Source organism: Lynx rufus, unplaced genomic scaffold (genome assembly GCF_022079265.1).
Source record: "Lynx rufus isolate CCGP_SWC_20201006 ecotype Redwood Valley unplaced genomic scaffold, mLynRuf1.p SCAF_25, whole genome shotgun sequence".
Lineage (NCBI taxonomy): Eukaryota > Metazoa > Chordata > Mammalia > Carnivora > Felidae > Lynx > Lynx rufus.
Window position 1 is genome coordinate 4063612 of NW_025814840.1, and position 22791 is coordinate 4086402.

General features: G+C 40.8%; 1 pseudogene; it reads right to left on the reverse strand.

Moving 5' to 3' along the window:
• Positions 1-265: 265 nt before the first annotated feature.
• Positions 266-750, reverse strand: LOC124518587 (60S ribosomal protein L21-like; annotated as a pseudogene).
• Between the last annotated feature and the right edge of the window lie 22041 nt (positions 751-22791).

Genomic DNA, 22791 nt, shown 5'->3' on the forward strand with positions numbered 1-22791 from the left:
ATTCAAAACTGGTTCAGGCGTCAATAAGGGACAACACGCACACAAAACACAAAAACACATGTAAAAATACAATATGAAACAATTCTCTCAAAGTGTCCTGGGTCCAGAAACCAGAAATATCTTCTTCCCCTCCCCTCCTCCCCCTCCTCCTCCTCCTCCTCCTCCTTCTTCTTCTTCTTTCTCCTCCTCCTCCTCCTCCTCCTCCTCCTCCTCCTCCCTCTTCTTTTTTCTTTTTTCTTTTAACAGTCCCGAGGCCTATCTTTTCTTATACTTGCCGTGCCGTGAACTCACAGGGACTGGGTTCCCGCAGCTCAGGCTCCTCTCTGTGTATTCTCACAAGGTGCACTTCTCTGGGTGGGGCAGGCTGGCGCTTCAGCTGAACCCAAGTACCTTTCTCTTTGGCTTCCTTCTTCCTCTGATCATTTTCCTTCACATGCTTCAGGAAGGCTCTTTGAGGGCTTAATATGCTCAGTATATACATTAATTCTCTCAGCAAGAATCTTACCCTTACTTGGTCGGTTACAGCAATGCCAACAGCATGCTGGGTAACACTATGGACCCTTCCAGTTTTGCCATGGGGACATCTGGGGGGGGCTCTCCTTTATGAACACTGCCCATTCCCTTGATGTCCCCAATATCACCTTTCTTGTAGATTCACATGTATGTGACCAAAGGAACAACTCCATGTTTTCTAAAGGGCCTAGGGAACATACAGCGGGTGCCTCTCCTCTTTCGCTTTGTGTGGGTCATTTTGTGAATTATTGGAAGATGGCAGTTCTTGCCAAAAAGAGAAATCAGAGATGTCTTAACTGGATCTTTCTAGCATGAGGTCTCTTATGTGCCTACTGTGAAGCTGTCAGATGGGGCTACGGTCCTTCAAAGGCTTGACTGGGGCAGGAGTATCCATGAGCAAGGAGGTTTACTCACAAGTCGAGCAGCTGATGCTGACTGAGGAGCCCCTCAGTCCCCTCCACGCAAACCCTGCTCTGGGTGCTTGAGTGTTTTCCTCACATGGTGACTGTCTTTGCACAGAATGAACAATCCGAGAGATCTGGTCTAGATATTGCTTAATATCCATAGCATGAGTAACACTAAGAAGCTATTCAAATTTCCTAAAATCTTCCTGAACAAATAGTTTCTGCCTTAATTCCACAAGGAGGGAGTCAGGATGTAATGGAAAAGGAGGACACTGTGAGGACATGTTTTATAACAGGGTCTATGCCTCCTAGAGCAATGTCTTCCCATTAGAATATCTTGAACTTGTACCACATTCGTTGGCACCACTTGAAAGAGTTCGATCGTGGGAGGGTAAGTAATTGATTCACATGAGTGAAAACTGGAAAAATAATGTTATGGGCTGAATTTTGCTGCCCTCCTCCAAATTTACATTGTGGGTCTGAGACCCCGTGTCTCAGAATGTGACTGCATGTGGAGATAAGGCCTTTGAAGAAGCAATGAAAGTAAAATGAAGTCATATGCATGACCGTGATCCAATATGAGGGTGTCCTTACAGGCAGAGATCAGAACGGACAGGGCACATGCACGGAGAAGAGATCACATGACAGTACGAGGAGAAGATGGCTGTCCTCACAGCAGGAGAGAAGCTTCAGAATGAAACCAGCCACGTCACCACCCTGAGTTTGGGCTCCTGCCCTCAAAACTGTGGAAGAATAAATCTTTATTGTCTAAGCCACCTACTTACTCTGTGGTACTTTATCATAGAAGCCTTAAAAATAATACAAATAGCATTGCAGTAAATCAACTCACAGTAAGAACTGTGGAATCAGGCAAGTAAGTCGAGACGCAAAAAGGTTCAAACAGGTCAGATGTGACATTTTATGGTTTCATTCCATGGCTGATGCACATAATTGCCTATTTGAGTGTGCTTTTTATGTGTTTATGCATAGCACGGTGTATTCCTTTGGTCATGGATTCAACTCTTTTTTTTAAGCTTATTTATTTTGAGAGAAAGCGAGAGAGAGAGAGAGAGACAGAATCCCAAGCAGGCTCTGTGCTGTCAATGCAGAGCCCAACATGGGGCTCGATCCCAAGAAACCATGAGATTATGACCTGAGCTGAAATCAAGAGTTGGAGGCTTAACTGACTGAGCCAACCAGATGGCCCCCTGGGTTCAACTCTTGAAGAAGCAGAGCCAACCAGGACTTACAGCAGAGAATCACAGCAAGTGTAAAAGCTGTTGGCTCCTTCTTAAACTTCTCCAGATGACAGTCTCTTCATGTTCAGTACAACCCAGAGGCACTAGGATTTAATAGGAATTAAATGAACCACTGGTTTAACGTGAAAAATACCATATGGCCTGTTTTTTTTGTTTTTTGTTTTTTTTTTTTTTTTTAAATTTTTTTTTCCAACGTTTATTTATATTTGGGACAGAGAGAGACAGAGCATGAACGGGGGAGGGTCAGAGAGAGGGAGACACAGAATCGGAAACAGGCTCCAGGCTCTGAGCCATCAGCCCAGAGCCCGACGTGGGGCTCGAACTCACGGACCGCGAGATCGTGACCTGGCTGAAGTCGGACGCTTAACCGACTGCGCCACCCAGGCGCCCCCCATATGGCCTGTTTATCACACACACAGGCACACACACGCACAGTTATCTATGTAACAGTAAAAGACGGTCTTCTGCGACTCCCAAATGAAAAATGTAGTTATTTTCCTACTTTCCATCTCCTCCCATTCCCCAACTGTGTCACATCATTAGACATCATGAAACTATCTCTCTGATATTCAGGGCTTGCCCCACCATACTTCTGCCCGTCCTGATTGTAATTCGGATAGTGATATTTCCTATTTGTTCTCTTCCTCTCCAAACCAAGATCTATGTTCTCTTGCTCCCAAAAGGCACCTTTGTAAAAACTGGGAGGTTTATTAAATTAATGGAGTACAATTTATATTAAATCTCCTAAGGAATATGAATAAATTGCCTCCCACGGAGGGGGCCTTCCCTAGAAAAGTCATTAATTTAAAAGAATTACTTTGAAAGTGGGCATGTTATAAACCAGATAAATTTCATATACTACAATCTCAGAGAAGGTCCCTTGGGTACTCATCAATGCAGGCTCCCTAATAACGTGTCTATAGAGTTAAAGTTAATGGTGCTTCCCAGGCTTCTTCAGTCGTATTATTGTCAATACAACATTTTGAGACTATTAACTGTGAACATCAATTTATCACCTTGAAGTGAAGTCCCTTTTTTAAAAAGTTTATTTTTTACTTATTTTGAGAGAGAGAGAGAGAGAGAGAGAGAGAGAGAGAGAGAGAGAGAAAGCAGGGGAGGGGCAGAGAGAGAGAGAGAGGGAGACAGAATCCCAAGCAGTCTACACACGGTCAGCATGCATCCAGGCACAGGGCTCGAACTCACGAACCCTGGGATCATGACCTGAGCCGAAGTCAGGAATCAGACACTTAACTGACTGAGCCACCCAAGCACCCCAATCTTGGAGTAAAGTCACTTTTTAAAATCCCTATCAGTGAGAGGTAGCTATAGTCTACGACCTTATAGTTTTTTGTTTAGGTATTCACATTTCTCATGATTTTTTTGAAATTCTGATTTCAATATTTCTCGTATTTAAAAGTCAAGCACCAAGCAGACTTCCAAAGTACTGAAAAATAATTTCAAAAAGGAACCCTACCGGCAAAGTCAGTTCAGAAATTCAAAATTAACTGATTTATTTCATACTGAAAAATATGTTATCTGAAATTTAAAAAATACATTAATAATATATACAAAAATCTGCCATCAAGATTCTTAAAAACTGTTGTGATAATAAAGGAAAATGGAATCTACGCTTTTGGAGAAAATGTAATCTTTTCCAATGGGTGAACTCAATGCCCAGCTCTAGACTTGATTTTATAAAATACCTAATGTTTGCAACCTGAAAATATAATCATAAGAAATGTACATAGGGGCGCCTGGGTGGCGCAGTCGGTTAAGCGTCCGACTTCAGCCAGGTCACGATCTCGCGGTCCGTGAGTTCGAGCCCCACATCAGGCTCTGGGCTGATGGCTCGGAGCCTGGAGCCTGTTTCTGATTCTGTGTCTCCCTCTCTCTCTGCCCCTCCCCCATTCATGCTCTCTCTCTGTCCCAAAAATAAATAAATGTTGAAAAAAAAATTAAAAAAAAAAAGAAATATACATAATCTCAACTTTGTATTTTTCCTGACTTGCACATAGATAAGCTTACATTTTGTAGTCAATGGTTCCCATCTACCCCACACCAAGCAAACTGATAACATCTCTACGGTCCAGCCCCTATGGGCACAGGCACAGACGCAGACAAGATGCCAAAGGCATCTCAGGCCTTCGCTTGCTCTCAGTCCTTAGGGTTGCAAGCAACATTGCAATTCCATGCATTGAAATTTATCTAATTTAAACATACAAAGGTAATTCAACCCATACATTGTAGGAGTAAGACAGAAACTTGAAGGATTTTATTACTATTTAAATTCAAGTTAGTTAACATACAGTGTAGTCTTGGCTTCAGGAGTAGAACCCAGTGATTTCATCACGACATACAGTACCTAGTGCTCATCCCAACAAGTACCCTCCTTAGTGCCCATGACCCATTCAGCCCATCCCCCACCCACCTGCTTCTATCAACCCTCAGTTTGTTCTCTGTATTTACGGGTCTCTTATGGTTTGCCTCCCTCTCTGCTTTTATCTTATTTTTTCTTCCCTTGCCCTATGTTCATCTGTTGTGTTTCTCAAATTCCACATATGAGTGAAATCATATGTCTTTCTCTGATTTATGTTGCTTAGTATAATACCCTCCAGTTCCATCCACATTGTTGCAAATGGCAAGATCTCATTCTTTTTGATTGCCAAGTAGTATTCCATTGTGTGTGTGTGTGTGTGTGTGTGTGTGTGTGTGTGTATACACACACACATACACACCACATCTTCTTTATCCATTCATCTGTTGATGAACATTTGAGCTCTTTTCATAATTTGGATATTGTTGATAATACTGCTATAAACATCAGGGTACATGTCCCCCTTCGAATCAGCATTTTTGTATCCATTGGATAAATTCCTAGTCGTGCAACTGCTGGGTCATAGGGTAGTTCTATTTTTAATTTTTTGAGAATTTTTTAAAGTAAAATACAATAAGCATGTTAAAATAGTATTGGATGAAAATGTGTATTACTGAAAGTAAAATAAGTTCTCTACTAGGGTGGGTAGGAATGGGGAGAGTGCGATAAAGGGGAAGGACTATCAATTTGTGGGGTGCCTGGGTGGCTCAGTCGGTTGAGTGTCCGACTTTGGCCCAGGTCATAATCTCATGGCTTGTGGGTTTGAGCCTTGTGTCAGTGTCAGGCTTTGTGCCGACAGCTCAGAGCCTGGAGCCTGCTTTGGATTCCGTGTCTCCCTCTCTCTGCCCCTCCCCTGCTCACGCTCTGTCTCTCTCTGTCTCTCAAAAATAAATACATGTTGAAAAAAATTCATTAAAAACAAAAAAGAGGAAGGAATATCAATTTGGACTCAGCTTTGTACCTAAATAGGTAAAACCACTAACTGATTTCTGATAATAGGGATTAAATGGTCATGGTTATATGTCACCTGCAATGGCTTTGTGCCTCTCTGGAGTCGTTTCTAAGAAGTACCCATGTGGTTTACATGTGTTACATTGAAGAGAAACAGGTCAAAGATCAATGTTTATTAAGATATCCATTTATTCATCTATCTGCCACGCGTCCCTGAATCCGTCCTTCATCTTTCTACTAGCCTGTCTCCCTTTTCCTGAAATGATTCCAGAGTTGATTAAGATCTGCTTTTTCCTGGAAGAGTAATACTGACACACTCCTTTTTTGTTTTGTGTGTTTGCTTATTTGTTTCTTGGACTTTCACTGAATATTTGAATTAGTGGCAGTCTGTGCTAAATGCTGGAGCAGGACTTAACACAGGTCTTCAAGACTCTAAGTCTCATGCTCATGTGAGAGCGTCTATCTGGAAAACAAAGTGGGAAAGGGTTCCACCACTTAACTACGTGACCTAGAACGTTCATGTTCTCATACCAGGGTGAGTCATGGGTGCTCATCTGAGACATCTGTGGTATAGATTAAACAAGATGGTGTGGGCAACCCCCCTGGAACAGATGAAAATGTAAAGCCTTTCAGCCTTTACCTATTACATATATTATATACATATTACATATAAATACACATCACATATTACATATCAAGTTTTGCACATACTTTGATCACCTCCCTTTCACCCTTTCATACTCCATAGTGAAATGAATCCTACTGAAACCACATAACGGTGGGAAAAATTTAGTTTCCCGTGAAACATCTCATAGGTATTCTTCTCCTGGAAAGTAAGCATTCCCAAAACAAATGAAAGACAAATTTGGCCAGCACAGTAACAGCTCTTCCCTGTGCTCTGAAGGCCATCAATCCAGAAATTAGTCCCATAATCCACGTGAGATACAAGTGTAGTATGGCCCAGGGCATGGAGGTGGTGATGATCCCAGAATTATTTGGGAGACAGCACGGACAGGATTCCGGGGCTGCTGGGATGCCAGAGGGTAGGAAGATGTCACATCAGGCAGGAGGCCACCCCGAGTGTAACTGAGACACTAATGTTCAACCGAGTGGAAATTTAAGTAGTGATGCCAAGTATCCCATGCTTCATAAAACACCTCTGATATTACTGGAACATGTGTATTGGTAATATAATAGCTTCTTAAAGTATGAGGAACATTTAAGTAAAACAAAAATAATAGTTATGCTTCAGGCCATTTGGTTGAACATTTGCATTTCCTTCACTAACTTTGGATTTGCACAGTAATTTATTTTGTTTTGAGTTTGCGGCAATAGTCTGAGTTAAGATGTTTTATTCAACGTTTGAAAAATTCATTTATTTAATCATTTTAGGGGTAGAGGATTTTAAGAATTTACTGCTCTGATTCACGTAAAAGCAATTTCTCTTCGCTGAGTAGCGTCTCTGCTGCTACCTCATGCTTAATGCCGGCACATTAGTGCACGAGAGAACACTTTTAAGTAATGCTCCACATCTGACCTGTGTTTCAGAACATTCACATAGGCACAGGGCAGTGGTAAATCAAAGGTTGCTTGTTCGATGCATTAAGGAAAGCTATAAAAGAGAATGAAATGATGTTTAAAAATAGAACTCTAATAAAAGGCCTGGATAGAATGGAGACAATAATTATATGGTGGCCTCGTGCGTTCAGCCAGGCCAGCTAGTAGAGCATGCAAGAAGGCTGCCCCCAGGGGGGTGAGGTTGGGGGGCGTATGGGAAAACTCCCTGTTTCTCCTCTGCCCTCACACGATGACGACACTTCACTTCTAACACCAGATGTGTGGTGTCGCGCCTGCCAAGCGGTTCTGTGACACCAGTTGGGCATCCCACAATACGGTTCAGTTCTGACACCATCTACCTGGGATGAGTGCCAGGTTCCACATGTTAAAGGCTCTGTCCGACAGGACTCCTCCATTTCAGGGGGACTCCAAACTCCAGTTGTCACGTGTACTTCTGACGGACCAGCTATAAATTCTGCTTCCCATGACTCCCTCCTTGGGTCCAATAATTTGTGAGAATGGCTCACAGAACTCAGGGAAGCACTTGCTTACATTTACCAGCCTATTATAAACAATATACTAAAGGATACAGATGATTGGCCAGATGAAAAGACACATATGGAAGCGTCCTGAGCTCAGGAGCCTCTAGTCCCCATTGGGCTGGGCAGCCCCACCCTCCGGGCATGTGGGTGTGTTCACCAACCCAGAAGCTCTTCCATATTTTTGGAATAGGGAAGCTTCCATGTGTGCATGATGGATCATTGACTCGAGGTCCAGCCCTCTCTCCTCTCTGGAGGATGGGTGGTGGGGCTGAAACCTCCAAGCTTCTAGTCATGGCTTGGCCTTTCTGGTGATCAGTCCCTGTGCAGAAGCCCACCCAAAGACTCCTCATTAGAACAAAAGATGTTCCCATCACTCAGAAAATACCGACTGGTTTAGGAAACACCCCAATCACTTAGGAAACTGCAAACATCTTATAAGCTGTGTGCTAGGAACCGGGATAGAGATATATATTTTTTTCTATTACTTCATGAGGGGGCAGCGGTAATTATAGCAGTAACTTTCACAAGTAAGAAAGTCATTAAACAACATTATTGCAAATTATAAAAGTGGGGGTGGGGGAAGAGTCAATACAGTAGAAGAATGAAATTATGGGCTCATCACTTATTCCAGTGTGCCCAGAGAGACACTTGGTTGGCCCTACTGAAAATGTGGTTCATTTCCCGGTTGTCCTGTCCTTACACATATATACATCTCCTCACACTAGTTTCCCCTGGAAGTCCCCTGTGAGCCCGACGTGAGGTGAAAAGCTCGTGCCTGACCTCACAGCACCACGCAAAACACACCCTTTGTGCTGTGGATCCGTAAACATACTGCTTCCTGGATATCGCAATCACTGATTTATCTCTCATTTACACCATAATAAATGACCTTAAGGTGCAAGGTGTTTTGTGTGTGTGTGTTTGTTTTGTTTTGTTTTTTACTGCTACATCTCCGGTACTTGACATTCAGGGATCATTCAACATGTAGTTTTAATTTGAAGTGAAGACAGATTTCTACCAACTCCGTATTTCCACGCTTTCTCACTGGCAGTCTAAATTCCTACTTCCTCATTCCAGATCCCATTCAAGATTCTCCCCCTGGATAGTACAGAAACATGAGTGCCAGATTTCCAAGGACAGGTTCCAAGTAAGTTCATTACTGCTGTAAACAGAGGAGTTTCAGGCTGTCTGCTACAACATCTTTCAAAGACAACTGAAGGCATTTTCTCCAAATTCGGGACAGACGGTGTGATGCACGCGCGCACGCACAGGCACCTGAATCAGCTCTGAGACGCGCTGGAGGGACTTCAAAGGGCTGTCAACTCACCAGGAGAACCGACAGGTGCGGATTTGTGGCACGGCATCTCCACTCGTGGACAGCACTGCGTGGCGCTCCGAGGAAAGTGCGGCAGTGTTTCCATAGCTCACAAAAGTTAAAAATTCTACTGAGCAACACAGGCGAAGTCGGCCTGATTTCACTAATGCTTAAATATATATACCTTGCTGTATGTTCCCAATGGGTCATTTATCCCGCAAACGGCCAAGGGCCAGCACGGCACCTGCAACACCGTGGGGGGATCAGCCTAACTTCTGTGATGGGCGAAGCAGTGTCCCATTTCAGGTATCTGACCAGCTCCCAGCTTTTATTATTATCATCCCCTTCCAGAGGAGGAAACTGAGGTCAAGTGGCCTGCAGGCACTTTCCCCGTAAGGTAGAGTTACAAGCGGCAGAGCTAGAATTCAAATCCAGATCTAACTTTATGTCTTTTGAAGACAACACAATGAATCTCTTGAGTTTCAATGAATCTTTTGAGAATCAGTCGGTGAATTTATAAGAAAAATAGGCACATATATAATATAAAAATATATAAAAACATTTATAAATATATATAAATATGGAAAGTAATATAATATAAAATCATATAATTACGTATATACTTCCAAAGTAATATACTTGTTATAATAAAAGTACACTATTAGCCATTATATAATTATCATAATTATATACCATACATGATATATAATTATAATAAAAATATAATTATAATAATATAATAAGCTTATTACACAATAAAATATAAAGTATTCACATATATAATGTAAAGTGATATATAAATATATATGTATAAATACATAAAATTATATGAATACATAAAAAATATAAAGTAATATGTAAATAAAATAAAAATTCATGTTTGAAGTGTAAGAACATTGTGGCTAGGTTTCTTTTTTTTTAATCATTAGTTTGGTAAATACTTGCTACTTTTTATGACCATGTGTTTTAATACACCTTATCTCTCATGTACTTTGAATGCCATTTGAAGATCCGTCTCATCTTGTGGTTCTTCATTTCCTTTTTGTTTCTACAAAGAGGTTCCCATCTACGGGTCTTCCAACTGTACTTGCTGGCAAATTCGTATGAAGCCTAATTTAGTAGAGTTTGAAAACGGAGACATTCTTATGAATATTTAGCTTTAAAAGTTAGGTTAGGGCTCCATAATGAAATAATTGTATTGAAGACCTGAACATTTGGAGATGCACAGTCCATGCATTTAAATCTATAAATTTATGGGGCACCTGGGTGGCTCAGTTGGTTAAGCGACTGGCTCTTGGTTTTAGCTCAGGTCATGATCTCACAGTTCATGGGATTGAGCCCCGTGTTGGGCCCTGTGCCGACAGCACGGACTCTGCTTGGGATTCTGGCTCTCCCTCTCTCTCTGCCCCTCCCCTCTTCATGAGCACACACTCTCTCTCTCTCTCAAAATAAATAATTTAAACTTTAAAAAAATAAAAATTAAGCTACAAATGTGAATCCTCACATTTTTTTTTCTATTTCCCATTGATACAATACTTGAAAATGGCTGAACCACCTAGGAAAGGATTATCTAATTCTTCACATCTGGAATGGTCACTTTGAAGTGCCTCACTGCTAATTTTTTTTGTCACTGCATAAAATACTATTAAAACTCTTTGGGGGGGCTTCTTATTTCTTAATTCATTAAGGAAGACAAATTGTCTACTAGTAATTACAAAGGAAGGCAGTGGAGCACAGACAAACGGGGTACCTCAGCTCAGGACACAGACCTAATAGGTGGTAGGTCACCTCAAACATCAGCAGTCGGGCCCCTGAGTCCACACTGTCTATCATTATGCTACAGCTGACTCACCTGAGAAGTGTCACAGTGACAGAAGGCAAGACATTTGATTTTTTAGCAATTATATGTACGTGATCCGAATGCCTATCAAAATGATTTCTTAGAATATCAACCTAAGACACATTGCTCCTCTAAACAAGAAAGACGGGGTTGTGGATTAATCAAACGGATGCATAGGTATCCCGGCCAAGATGCTTTCCAACTGCATTTGTATTAAGTTAACTTTAATGATCTTTCTGAATCCAGAGATAAATGTAAAAATGATGAGTATTTGGCAATCTTATAATCATTAGTAGAGTGAATATTGGCAGATTGTAAGAAAAAAAAGCACGTAAGTTTGGAATTTGGGGAATGTGGAAACCTCATAAATTAAAATCATAGACCATAGTTAATATTCGAAACAAACTAAAGTAAACTTAGTTCAAAGCTTTTGGTTCAATACCATCTAGAGGCGTGGGTCAGGGACGATAAGATGGGGCATTACATGTGACCCCAAAAGGGGTGATCCTCAAGTTTGACTCTTAAAGTAAATGGATATTTGTTTCAATTGGTGGTAGGAATGTTACTGGGTCACTTTTTTTAAATGGGATGGAAATGGATTTCTAAATACATTACTGATCTTACAAAAATACTTGCTAATTTATCTCTCACAAAACCCATTCTAACTTTACCAGGATTCTTCCATCTTCTGTGGTGTCAAAAAGATTAGAGGAATAAGTCAACTTGCAAAATATGGTGTTTTTTTTTCTGTCACAGATAAACACTAGACTTGAATGATTATTACGATTTCCAGTGTGTCCAGATAGAGTTTCTCTGAAATTATAGATACTTCTGAATGATGTTGGAAAATCCATGACATGCCTCTATGAAACAAGTCACATTTAAAAACCAGATCATGGCAGAACAGAAAGGGAAAAATAGCCCTATACACACACAGGGGAGACACATCAATGTTTTGTTTATCTGTGCAAAGAGTACACTCCAAGTCAAAGAAAACTGATAGCATTTTTTGTTGTTGTTAAAGTTTATTTATTTTGAGAGAGAGAGAGAGAGAGAGAGAGAGCACACGCGAGCAGGGAAGGGGCAGAGAGAGAGGGAGACACAGAATCCAAAGCAGGCTCTGCATTGTCATCGCAGAGTCTGACACGGGGCTTGAATTCAAGAACTGTGAGAACACGACCGGAGTCTAAATCAAGAGTTGTAGGCTTAATCGACTTGAACCGCCCATGTGCCCCCCAAAATTGATAGGCATTGAACAATGTAAGTTTTCCACTAGTGAAAGCAGGTAAAGAGGAAGTGATATTTCACACTGATGGCTCGCTGTATAGAGACTAAAGCTTTTTATGCCTATGGGAGTTTCCTTTAAATATCATATGACTAGGTGAAAAATAAATAAACATAATTAAGTATGCGTGCTTCTTTCCTTCTTTCCTTCCTTCCTTCCTTCTTTTTTCTTTTCTTTCTTTCCCTCTCTCCTTTCCCTCCCTCCTGTCTTTCTTTCTCTTTCTTTCTTTCTTTCTTTCTTTCTTTCTTTCTTTCTTTCTTTCTTTCTTTCTTTTTCTTTCTTTAACAAATTGAAATTAAGACAAGAACCAGATAACCTAAGTGGTTTTCCTTAATCACAACAAATTGTACTTTTAAGACTGATTAATTCATTTTTCTAAAGGAATTCAACCCAAAGCAAAATTGCCAGTTTCTTTCTTGATTTTTTTTTTTTTCAATTTCAGCAGTTCTTTGGATTCAGGATCATTTCCAGCTAAAACCATCAAAAACTTACTAGAAATGACATGCTATGTAGCTTATTTCCTGAAAAATCAGCCTGATACCTTCTCATGCCCCACCCAGGTATTAAAGAGTCAGATTGGGAAACACCAATATGAATGTAAATAACCCAGAGACACATATCTAAAGAAGAATGGTAAGGACAGACACACAGGTTATCAATAACAATTAAGATACCATTATCTTCCAGATAAACAGGTAAAGCAATATCCTACCAGGAACTCCTGACTCCCCTACCGTAATATTCGCTTTGAATAGATGGTGAGTTTAGGATGGCTGCCGGGGATGACACAGAGGGCAGCTTATCCAGCAAGAGAAAACAAATTATGCTGTGGCTCCATTTGCTCCTGCCCTTATTCTGTCCCGGCCAGCAGAACCACAAGGTCTCTGGCCAGGTCGTCATGTTGCTACAGAATCAATCATTTAAGGACACAACCAATCTTCTCCCTCTCAGTCATCTTATTTCAGTAACTTCAATGCCAGCTACAATTCAACCGTCCCTCGAGATCTATAAAAACTGTTCCAAACTTCTCCCTCAACTCTTATTACCGGGGTCTGAGGAAATCCAAGGATCTATGTCTTTTGCAAATGCCCAGGGGATTTCAATCCTCTTAACTGCTTCAAACAATAGACTCCTGCTTCAACACATATGGTTTCTATATTTATTACTTTGGCACCCATAGGGGGGTTAGCTCTGTCTGTTTTCATGCCAAATCACTTGTAAACGGGAGATTTTATGGATGTCCTGGGGAACAAAAGGAGATGTTTTCTAAAGCAAACCATTCAGAACAGTAGGCATCACCTTCTAATCTTAAAATCTTTAGCCAGACAATCATCACAGGGTTCTGTTGAGCCTTTGTTTTCCCTATATCAACCCCACCCCCTCTAAAGCTCTATAAATTTATGCGTGTATGTACTTATTAATCAATCTCATTTGATTAACCTTACATAAAATTGATTATTTGAATAATATGCATCTGATGGGTTCTGTCGCATTGTGGTACCAAATAATTCCTCAATCTTTGTGCTTTCACACAATGAAAATTGCATTTCCCATTCACATAAAGGCTTCTGTGATTTTGCATAGCTCTCCAAGGTAGATGTTCCTCAAAAAATTGACAGGGAGGCCCATCCATGATTCCTGCAGCTGTGGAAGAGAGGAACTGGAGAACTTTCCATGGACTTTTCACTTCATATTTCCTTGGCTGTAACCCATTGGCATGTGCTACCCAACATCAAAAGTGCAGAGAAATAACAGAATTTGCTGTGACTATAACAGAAAGAGAATTGGATACTGGTGAAGATTAGAGACAGTAGCATGTCTCTTGTATGATATGCAAAGCCTCCCCTATGTTTGAGTCTGGATTTTTTATTTTACATGTCTATACCTTTCCAACAGCACACTGGTTTATTTATGACAAGTTTTGATATTACAAGCTTCTAGTAAGTTTTAACATTTGGCAAACTGGGCTTAAAGTACAAAAAAGCCATTGCAGATTCTCACTCTTGATGCGAGATATTCTTTTTGTTGTTGCTGTTCACGTCTGTATTTTACATTTTCTCTGCTTGTATATTTTCTATCACTGCTATGCATTTGGGCAAAGGCAGTAGGTAATTCTTTAAACATTAACACTAATTCACCAAATCAAGGTACACAGTTTTTGATAAATGTGTTTAATGAAACACAGATCAGGTATCATCTCTTCCGTATTTCACATTTCTGTTCTAAAATACGCAATTATTACAAAAGGGGACATCGCCACGTTTCCAAAGCTTGAACTGGCTCAGTCTGAAGAGAATCCCTATCACTTACATCCAGACGAACAAAACCTTCACGTGAGAGGCACACCAACAGCGAAAGCCTGCTTCCACCTTTTGCCAGATCTAATTTGAATTTATGCCACGGTCAAAACGTTACTCGGTTTGACTACGGAATTTGTTTCCCGCTCTTTAATTCTATCTCTTTCTAGCAAAAAGACGCTATTGCATGTTAGCAGAAGCTGTTCACCTTCCAGATCCTAAGGGACGGACAGCATCCTCCCTACAACTGGGAACAAAGCAGGCAGCAGAGGTGGAAGCCATGAAGCCGATGTTGTCAAATACGACTGCATTCACTATTCTGTTCAGGTTCAGTCAGTGTCGGCAGCCAGCAGACCCTGATAACCATAGTCTTCTGTAATTACCCTTTGCCTGTGAACTGGTCACAGTGCCATGAGTGAAAGAATCCAGTGTCTGGTCTGAAGCCTTTGCCAGGAAAGGGCTACTGATGACAAATTCTTTGTTCCAGACCGCCCAGCACAGTGGCTCCGAAGTGCCCATCAAGCCGGTGCTTTTGTAGACTTTAGTAAATCCTCCCTGTGTTTAGAGCTGGTGTCTCTCTTGACCCTTCATCATTCAAACTGCCCAGAAAGACACATCTCTAACACGGCCACTTGCCCAGTGTCGACGGCTACAGATGAGGGTCTTTTTGTTTTCCAGACAACAAACGCAACGGCCACTCTAGCTGCCCAAATCCTGGATATTCTACCACGTTGAGTCAAAGAACTAGCTGTTGCCTCCAACACTGTTTTGTCTCCTGTGTCTGGGCTCCAGCTCTACAACCTAGTGCCAGGCCTTCCTATTCCCATGACGGGACTTCCTTCCCAACCTGCTAGTTTCTAGGCCGGTGGTGTATTCGCATACGGGGACCAGCCCTTGCTCCGCATCAGTGAGGTAAGAAGTGCGTGCCCCAATCAGGCGGAAAAGTGCAGCGCCTCTTGTGTATCTCCAATGCAATATCCTTTCTATAATATCATATCACGTATTAGTAGTGCAATAAAAGGACTAGGATTTAACCCACAGTATAGAGCAGCACACACACAAAATCAAACAAACAAAAACGAAAACGCCACTTAAGGATTTAAATACTAGCTTTCCTAACTTATGGTTTTTATTGTTGTATTCAAATCACTAAATATATTTGTGCTTATTGTTTGATTTTAGTTACGTTACTTCTTCATAGATTTCCTTACTGAGGGATGATACAACCCATGTCATTTTGTTGATGTAGTGATTTAATGGAGGAATGTACCCAAGGTTCTCAAAGTGTAGTATGCATGAGAATCAGCTGGTACACGTGTTAAATGCAGAATTGGTATTTAGCCCATATATTCTCATGCAAAATATCTGGGATGTCTCCAAGAAAATGAATTTTTACCAAGAGCCACGGTGACATTCATGGAAGTATCCAGGGGGCAACTTGAGAATCATTGATACATGCAAATTAGTTAGCACAACGGCTGTCACAAACTCAAGATTCTCCTGATGCTGGTGAACAATGTTATTACAGATCAATGAAACGGAGTTGGAAATACAACACAGTACGGCTGGTACACACATGTTCTCCATCAGTAGACAAGGGGTCAAGCTAGTAGCGTGGCTGTGCAGTGACCACTGCCTGGCTCCTGTCCTGCCCCAGACGCCCGTACAAGTCCCATCCCTGCGCCAAGTGTTGGATTACGAGCCTCACATTTTTCCGGTGTAAACGTCGGTGTGCTCAACATACAAATCTCATTCGTGTGGAGTTGCTCAAGATTATGCCCTTAAATATTCAGTTACATTTGGACATCGCACTGTTCTGAACCGCACGCGCACCTGTGTGTTATCTGTGTTTCTAAATATTTGGAACAAGCCCTGGTACTTTGGGAAGTGGATCAAACACTCCTTTCCTGACTGTCTTCTTTTGGTTTTTTAAAAATGCCTGAGAATGACCTCTATGCTTGGTCTCGTCATGACCATTTATTTTTCACTATTAGCCCCTTCGAGGAAAAAGTCCTTTCTCTGGAAGTGAAATAAACTTAGCCTGTGAAGCTAGGAAGTTGCATCATATCTTCTTGGTTTTCACTGCAAAGTTTCATCATAGAAAAGCACAATGTTTGGTAGAAACAAATCAACTATATATTAGACAAACTAGTATGCCATGAACTTGACTTCCTATGAACTAGAATGGCATTTAGTAGAATCACAGAGCTTGATTTGGCTTCAAACAACTTTCAGAAAACGACTCTACCTCCAGTGTAGGTAGAATCTGTTGCTGTCAGAGGTATGTGATTTGCGGGAACTCCCATAGGTCACTCTGTTTGTGATACCACAAGCCCACGTGTCGATGATATTTCCTTTCATCGAAGGCATAGCTGATTGATGAATCCCTTGTTAAAGAAAGGTAAAAGAAAAATTTATCTTAGAAAATGTGTTCCTGAAAATTTGTCTTAAGGTAATTAGTTATTCCTTGGAAAAGAGTGCAGGAAGATATGTTGCCCAGGCGATGGCTACCTGTCTGGAGAGGCTGGGAATGGTGGGCCTCATGGCCCCGTGTGCCTAGAGGGACAGCGTAATGGGCCAGAAGTTGGGACACGGATGCTGAATGAGAAGCTGGATGGGGCTGGAAGGAAAACTTGAATTACGTTACAGTCGGGCCCAGGTGCCTCTGCTTGTAAATAATCTGAAATGACAGATTTGACTCTGGGCTGCGCCTGGGAGCTGGTAAGTGGAACCAGCATTCTCCTCGGGCACCGTCCACTGGGCAGGAAATGTTAGAAGAGCCACAAGTGAGATTATATGCTTGGAAATTGACCCTTAGCAAGAGGAGGAATTTAAATTATTTGCTAATATCGAATTTAAAAAATGTATTTCAGCTTATTTTCTTTAATTTTTAAGTTGAACTGGTAAACAGAGTATTTCCAGAATTAGTAATCTAAACCAAATTGGAAAACAACAACATCAACAACAACAACAACAACTAGTTGTATCTCTACTATCTCCTATATCATGATAATGGCCTTCAACATTAATTTCTACTTACTCAATACCCCATATATTTTTATAGAGAAATGATGAAAAATTAGATAGGTAAAAGACATATTCATACAAGTTGTAGGATTTTAGTGTAATGAGTTTAGAGAACAGAGTTAAAGTTGGCATTGGACGAGACCAGGAATTCATCCCAAGCCATTCCAATTCTGCAGAATCTAACAGGATAACAGCACTGCCTTCCACCCCCAATTTCTGACTTGAATTTCAAAAGCATTAAAACACAGATTTAAAAATAGCATTAAAAAATGTCATCCAATCTGGGACGATGTACATATTGAAAGGATCAGGTCTGGTAGCTCAGCACACCGCACTGTACCAGTATTTGTAATCAGGACAATGGCCCAGTCTGTGTCCTGGAAAAGTTAACTCAGGTTCAGTACATCTTCAGGCAATAGGAACAGAAACACTCCGTGCTTTTTTGTGTGCCACTGGATGTCAGAGAGGGATTTTTGTTTTGACTTATTTATTTTAGCTTGTATCTTTCAAAGCATACAAAATATGATCATATTCTTGTGATAGAGAATCAAAGTCTAAGATCACCTCAATCAAATTTAGCTAACCGGGTGTTTCACCTTTAACCTAAGCTTCCGTTAGAGTATCTGAAAATCACAGTCTCCCTTCAGTTATGGAGAAAGAGCTCAGTACAGGTAAAATTCTCGCTGCCCCTTAAATTCCCTTATAGGAAAAGGGAATTTGTATATTTCAGAACGAAGCTGAGAACCCGTAGAGGAGATAAGGTTTATTTTGTGATTTAAGTAACAATGTTGCACCCGACACCAGCCACTGAATCTGATATGGTCGACTCCAGTTTTTGCATAGCCTCAACACATGTTTCGGTCTGTTAGATTAGGAAGGTTGGCTGCCTCATGGCAGACTTTTAGTTTAAATTACTTCTGGAGAGAGGGTGTCTGGCTGTCCTAACCGCACCACAGACATAGGCACCTGTGGGAGAGAGCAACTTCATTATTGGAGTTCAATCTAAACGTGTCGTCCTGGAAAAACATTTTTCCCCACTGGTTTGCTATGTGTTATCAACTGCCTGAGGGCTATATGACTCATTCAAATAATTCCTGAGTTTTTAAATAGTTATATTTCTACTCTAATTAAATATTTGCCTGGAAATCATGTATCAATTAAAAAAAATAGCTGTGGTACAGGAATTGTAAATTATACTGAAGTACTGTAGAGGGTCCCCTATTCTTGGCGTCAAATACTCTTTGTTTTGGTCTTTACAACTTATTTTAAATATTCTGATGGAGCTACCTGATGTTCCAAATTTTTAAAAAGGTGATGTTTCAAGAACAATTAAATTTTGGCCATTGTGTAACTGATTAAAATAGTGATATAAATATTTTATTGCATTTTAATGTTTATTTTCTACCTTATCACTGGGAGCTTGATTTCATTCAGAAAGTTTGCAGATATGTTCTACAGGTAGGTAACTGTGGACGATCTCAGAAAATAGTTACTGACTCCGACCAGGACCCAATACGCTAACTATACACAATCTCTCTCTGGCCCTTCAAGAAACAAAGGGTGTTTATTAACATGTTCTTTCTCTTTCAAATAAACTATCCATACGGTATTGCATACCATAATTGGTTTTCAATGTAGGGATGAAGTAATTAATAGGTGATTCATTCAATAAGCATTTAGTCATCTATCGAACTATACAATGTCTTAAGCACAAAAGAAAGGCCCAACAGATAATAGCTCCTGATGAAAAATACCAACTGATTCAGGGGTGCCCGGGTGGCTCAGTCGGTTAAGCCTCACACTCTTGATTTTGGTTCAGGTCATGCTCTCATGGTCTTGAGACAGACCTTCCTGTCAGGCTCCCCGCTGAACGTGGGGCCTGCTTGGGATTCTCTCTCTCTCCCTCTCTTTCTGCCCTTCCCCCCTCAACATAAATGAACATTTAAAAATATCAGTTGATTCTATGAATAATTTCCAAAAGAAATGCAAATTACTGGCTTAAGTTTTCCAAAGCTTATAATGTGCCTACAAATAAGAGCCCCTTTTGAAAGGGTATGCCCCAGATCCTGGACAACAAGCCCAGACAGGCGGACCACGGCATCCCTGTGGAATCACGTGGGTATCTGCAGGAACCACTTATTTTTGTGTAAAAGTGAGGGGGAAGAGGAGAATAAATCCAGTTGTTGCAAAGAGTCTGATGTAGTGATTGATCTTGTGAGAAAGCTATAAGAGAACCTGCTTTATATAGTTGGGAAGCATGTTCTAAATTTATTTTGTAAAGGCAATAATTGACAGAACTGTGTATGCCAAATTTATTTTTTTTAATCCCTTAGAATTACTCATTTGCGAGGCAACATTCTTAATCATTCAGAGCCAGTATTTCCCCCCCATCTCCTTCCAGCACTGGTCCAATGAAACTTTTTTCAACTGGACAGCAAATAAAGTTGTTAAATGATGTTCAGTTGCTATGTCAGAGTTAGAAGTAGATTATAACTCGGTATGGTGAAGTACTTAGAATGAGAGAGAAACACGAATAGAAAAGAATTGTGCAAAAGAAAGAGTTATGAGAATTACTTCACATTCCATGAAAATATCCACTTGGTAGAGTGTTATGTGTAAGTGACAAACTGTTTTATTTCTTCGATTTTCCTTTTCTACCCTCTTCTTGGCTGAGGGTATTTAGTTTGCATTCATACAACAGCGTTAAATACAACTTTGGGATAACTTCTCTTCATAAAAGAGAATTGAATAAGGACAGTGGCTACAAAATGAAAAGGAGAAGGTTGAAAGTTGAAAATAAAAATGAAAGAAGATACAAATAAATGAAAACTATCCCCTGTTCATGGACTGGAAGAATTAATATTGTTAAAATATTCATACCACCTAAAGCAGTACACAGACTGATGCGATGCAATCCCTATCAAAAATCCAATGGCATTTTTCACAGAAATAGAAAAATTAATACTGAAATTTGTATGGACCCACACAAGACTCCACATGGCCAAAGTAATGTTGAGAAACAAGAATGGAGTTGGAGGCATAATATTTCCTGATTTGGAATTATATTCATCCCTGGGTATCTGTGAGAAGCAGCTAGCTAGGCTCTAACAGGATACCTGGAGGCCAGAAAAGAGGAAGTCATGGGCAGCTATCGGGAAGGTCAGAGGCCTGAGCTGGCAGCGTTCCCCAAAAAAGCCACACGAAGCAGGATCAAACCAGACATACCCAAGATGGCAGGTGCCATGACAGGAACCTGGATCTAAATAAGGAAGAAAAAAAAAAAAGCAGGAAACCCTGCTTCCAAGAAATCATGCCTCAAGTAATGAATAATCTGCCCCTTGGTTAACAACAGCCCATACAAGACAGAAACCCTAACCCCAGGGTGTGCATCTCTCTCTCTTATCTCTCTCTTTCTCTCACACCTCAAGAGTATACTTTCACTTTTATAAACTTTCCTGCTTCTGTCATTTGCTTGCTGTATTGTGTCTGTCCTTGAACTCTTTCTCATGACAACACCAAGAGCCTTCAGTGACATCTTTGGGACAGGCTGGAGGACATCCCAGGGCCCGGGGTCTTCCCGGTCCAGTCGGCAAAATATCCACATGCAAAAGAATGAAACTGGACCCTTACCTAATAACATGCAGAAAAATCAACTGAAAATGAATTAAAGCCTTAAATTTAAGCCCTGAAACCAAAACTCCTAGAGGAAAACATAGGGGAAAAGCTCCCGGATGTTGCCTTGGAGATTTCCTTGGTTTTGTTTCTGGTGTGAATAGAGGACACCAAGAACTCTGGCAAACAAGCAAACAAACAAGTAGGACAACATCAAAGTGAAAATCATTTTCACAGCAAAGGAAACAACAAACAAAATAAAAGGGCAAACCACAGATTGGGAAAAAATAGATAAGGAACCCATACAGTTCAACAACAAAAAAACAACCAACCTGATCACAGAGTGAGCAAATGACCTGAATGAACACTTTTCCAAAGACAACATATGAGTGTCCAAGAGGGGTAGAGAAAGCTGCTCACTGTCATTAATCATCAGGGAAATGCAAATCGAAACCACAATGAAGGAGCATCTCACACTTGTTAGCAGGGCTATCATCAAGATGTTAAGAGATCGTGAATGTTGGCAGGGATGTGGAGGAAAGGGAATTTTTGCCCACTTTTGGTGGGAATGTAAACTGGTACAGCCACTATGAAAAACAGTATAAAGTTCCCTCAAAAAACTAAAAATAGAACTACTATATGATCCAGCAATCCTTCTTCAGGGTATATACCCAAAGGCAATGAAATCAGTATCTTGAAGAGATATCTACATTCCCATGTTCATTGCAGCATTACTCACAACAGTCAAATATGGAAACAACTTAAGTGTCTATCGATGTAGGAATGGATAAACAAAATGTGGCACGTAGTCTATACGTATAATGGAACATTATTCAACCCTGAAAAAAGGAAACGTGCCATTGCAAGGTATGAACCTGGAGAACATTATACTAAGTGAAATAAGTCAGACAGGGAAAGAAAAATACTACAGGATCTCACTTACATGTTGAACCTGAAAGTCAAACTCTGTTGTTGTATCAGAGAGTAGAGGAGTCCAGGGGCTGGGGAGAGCAGAGGGGTCTGGGGGCTGGGGATGGGATAAGGAGGTGTTGGTCCAGGGCCACAAAGGCACAATGAGGTAAGATGAATAAGTGTACAGATCTAACGTACAGCCTAGTGACTACCGTTAATAATACTGCATTGAATACGGGAAATTTGCGAAAAGAGTAGATTACAGGTACTCTACACACACACACACACACACACACACACACACACACACACGGCACCCATGCAAGGAGATAATATGTTCATTAGCTTGGTCGTAGTAATACTTTTCACTATGTATACATATGTCAGATCTTCATGTTGTACACCTTATGTATATATGCTTTTTTATTTTAACAATTTTTTAATGTTTATTCTTTTTTTGTTTTGAGAGAGAGAGAGAGACAGACAGAGAGTGAATGCGGGAAGGGCAGAGAGAGAGGGAGACACCGAATCCGAAGCAGGCTCTAGGCTCCCAGCTGTCAGCACAGAGCCCAACCCGGGGCTCAAACTCGTGAACCGTGAGATCATGACCTGAGCCGAAGCCGGATGCTTAACCGACTGAGCCACCCAGGTGTCTGAACACTTTTTATTTTAAAACATAGTTTGCAAATTAGACATACATGGAAGAGTCCCAGAACAAAAAGAAAGTTGACGACAAAGACAGAAATGTAAGAAGCCTCGGGATTTGAGAGAGAAGAACAGGAAATAGAAGCTGCTGTCAAGTGCTTCCAGACAAGAGTGAAGACAGAGGGGGGTTATGAAGGGCGGATACTAACAGCTGAGAGCGGTGGAGTGCGGGAGACCATAAGTTTCCAAATGATTGCC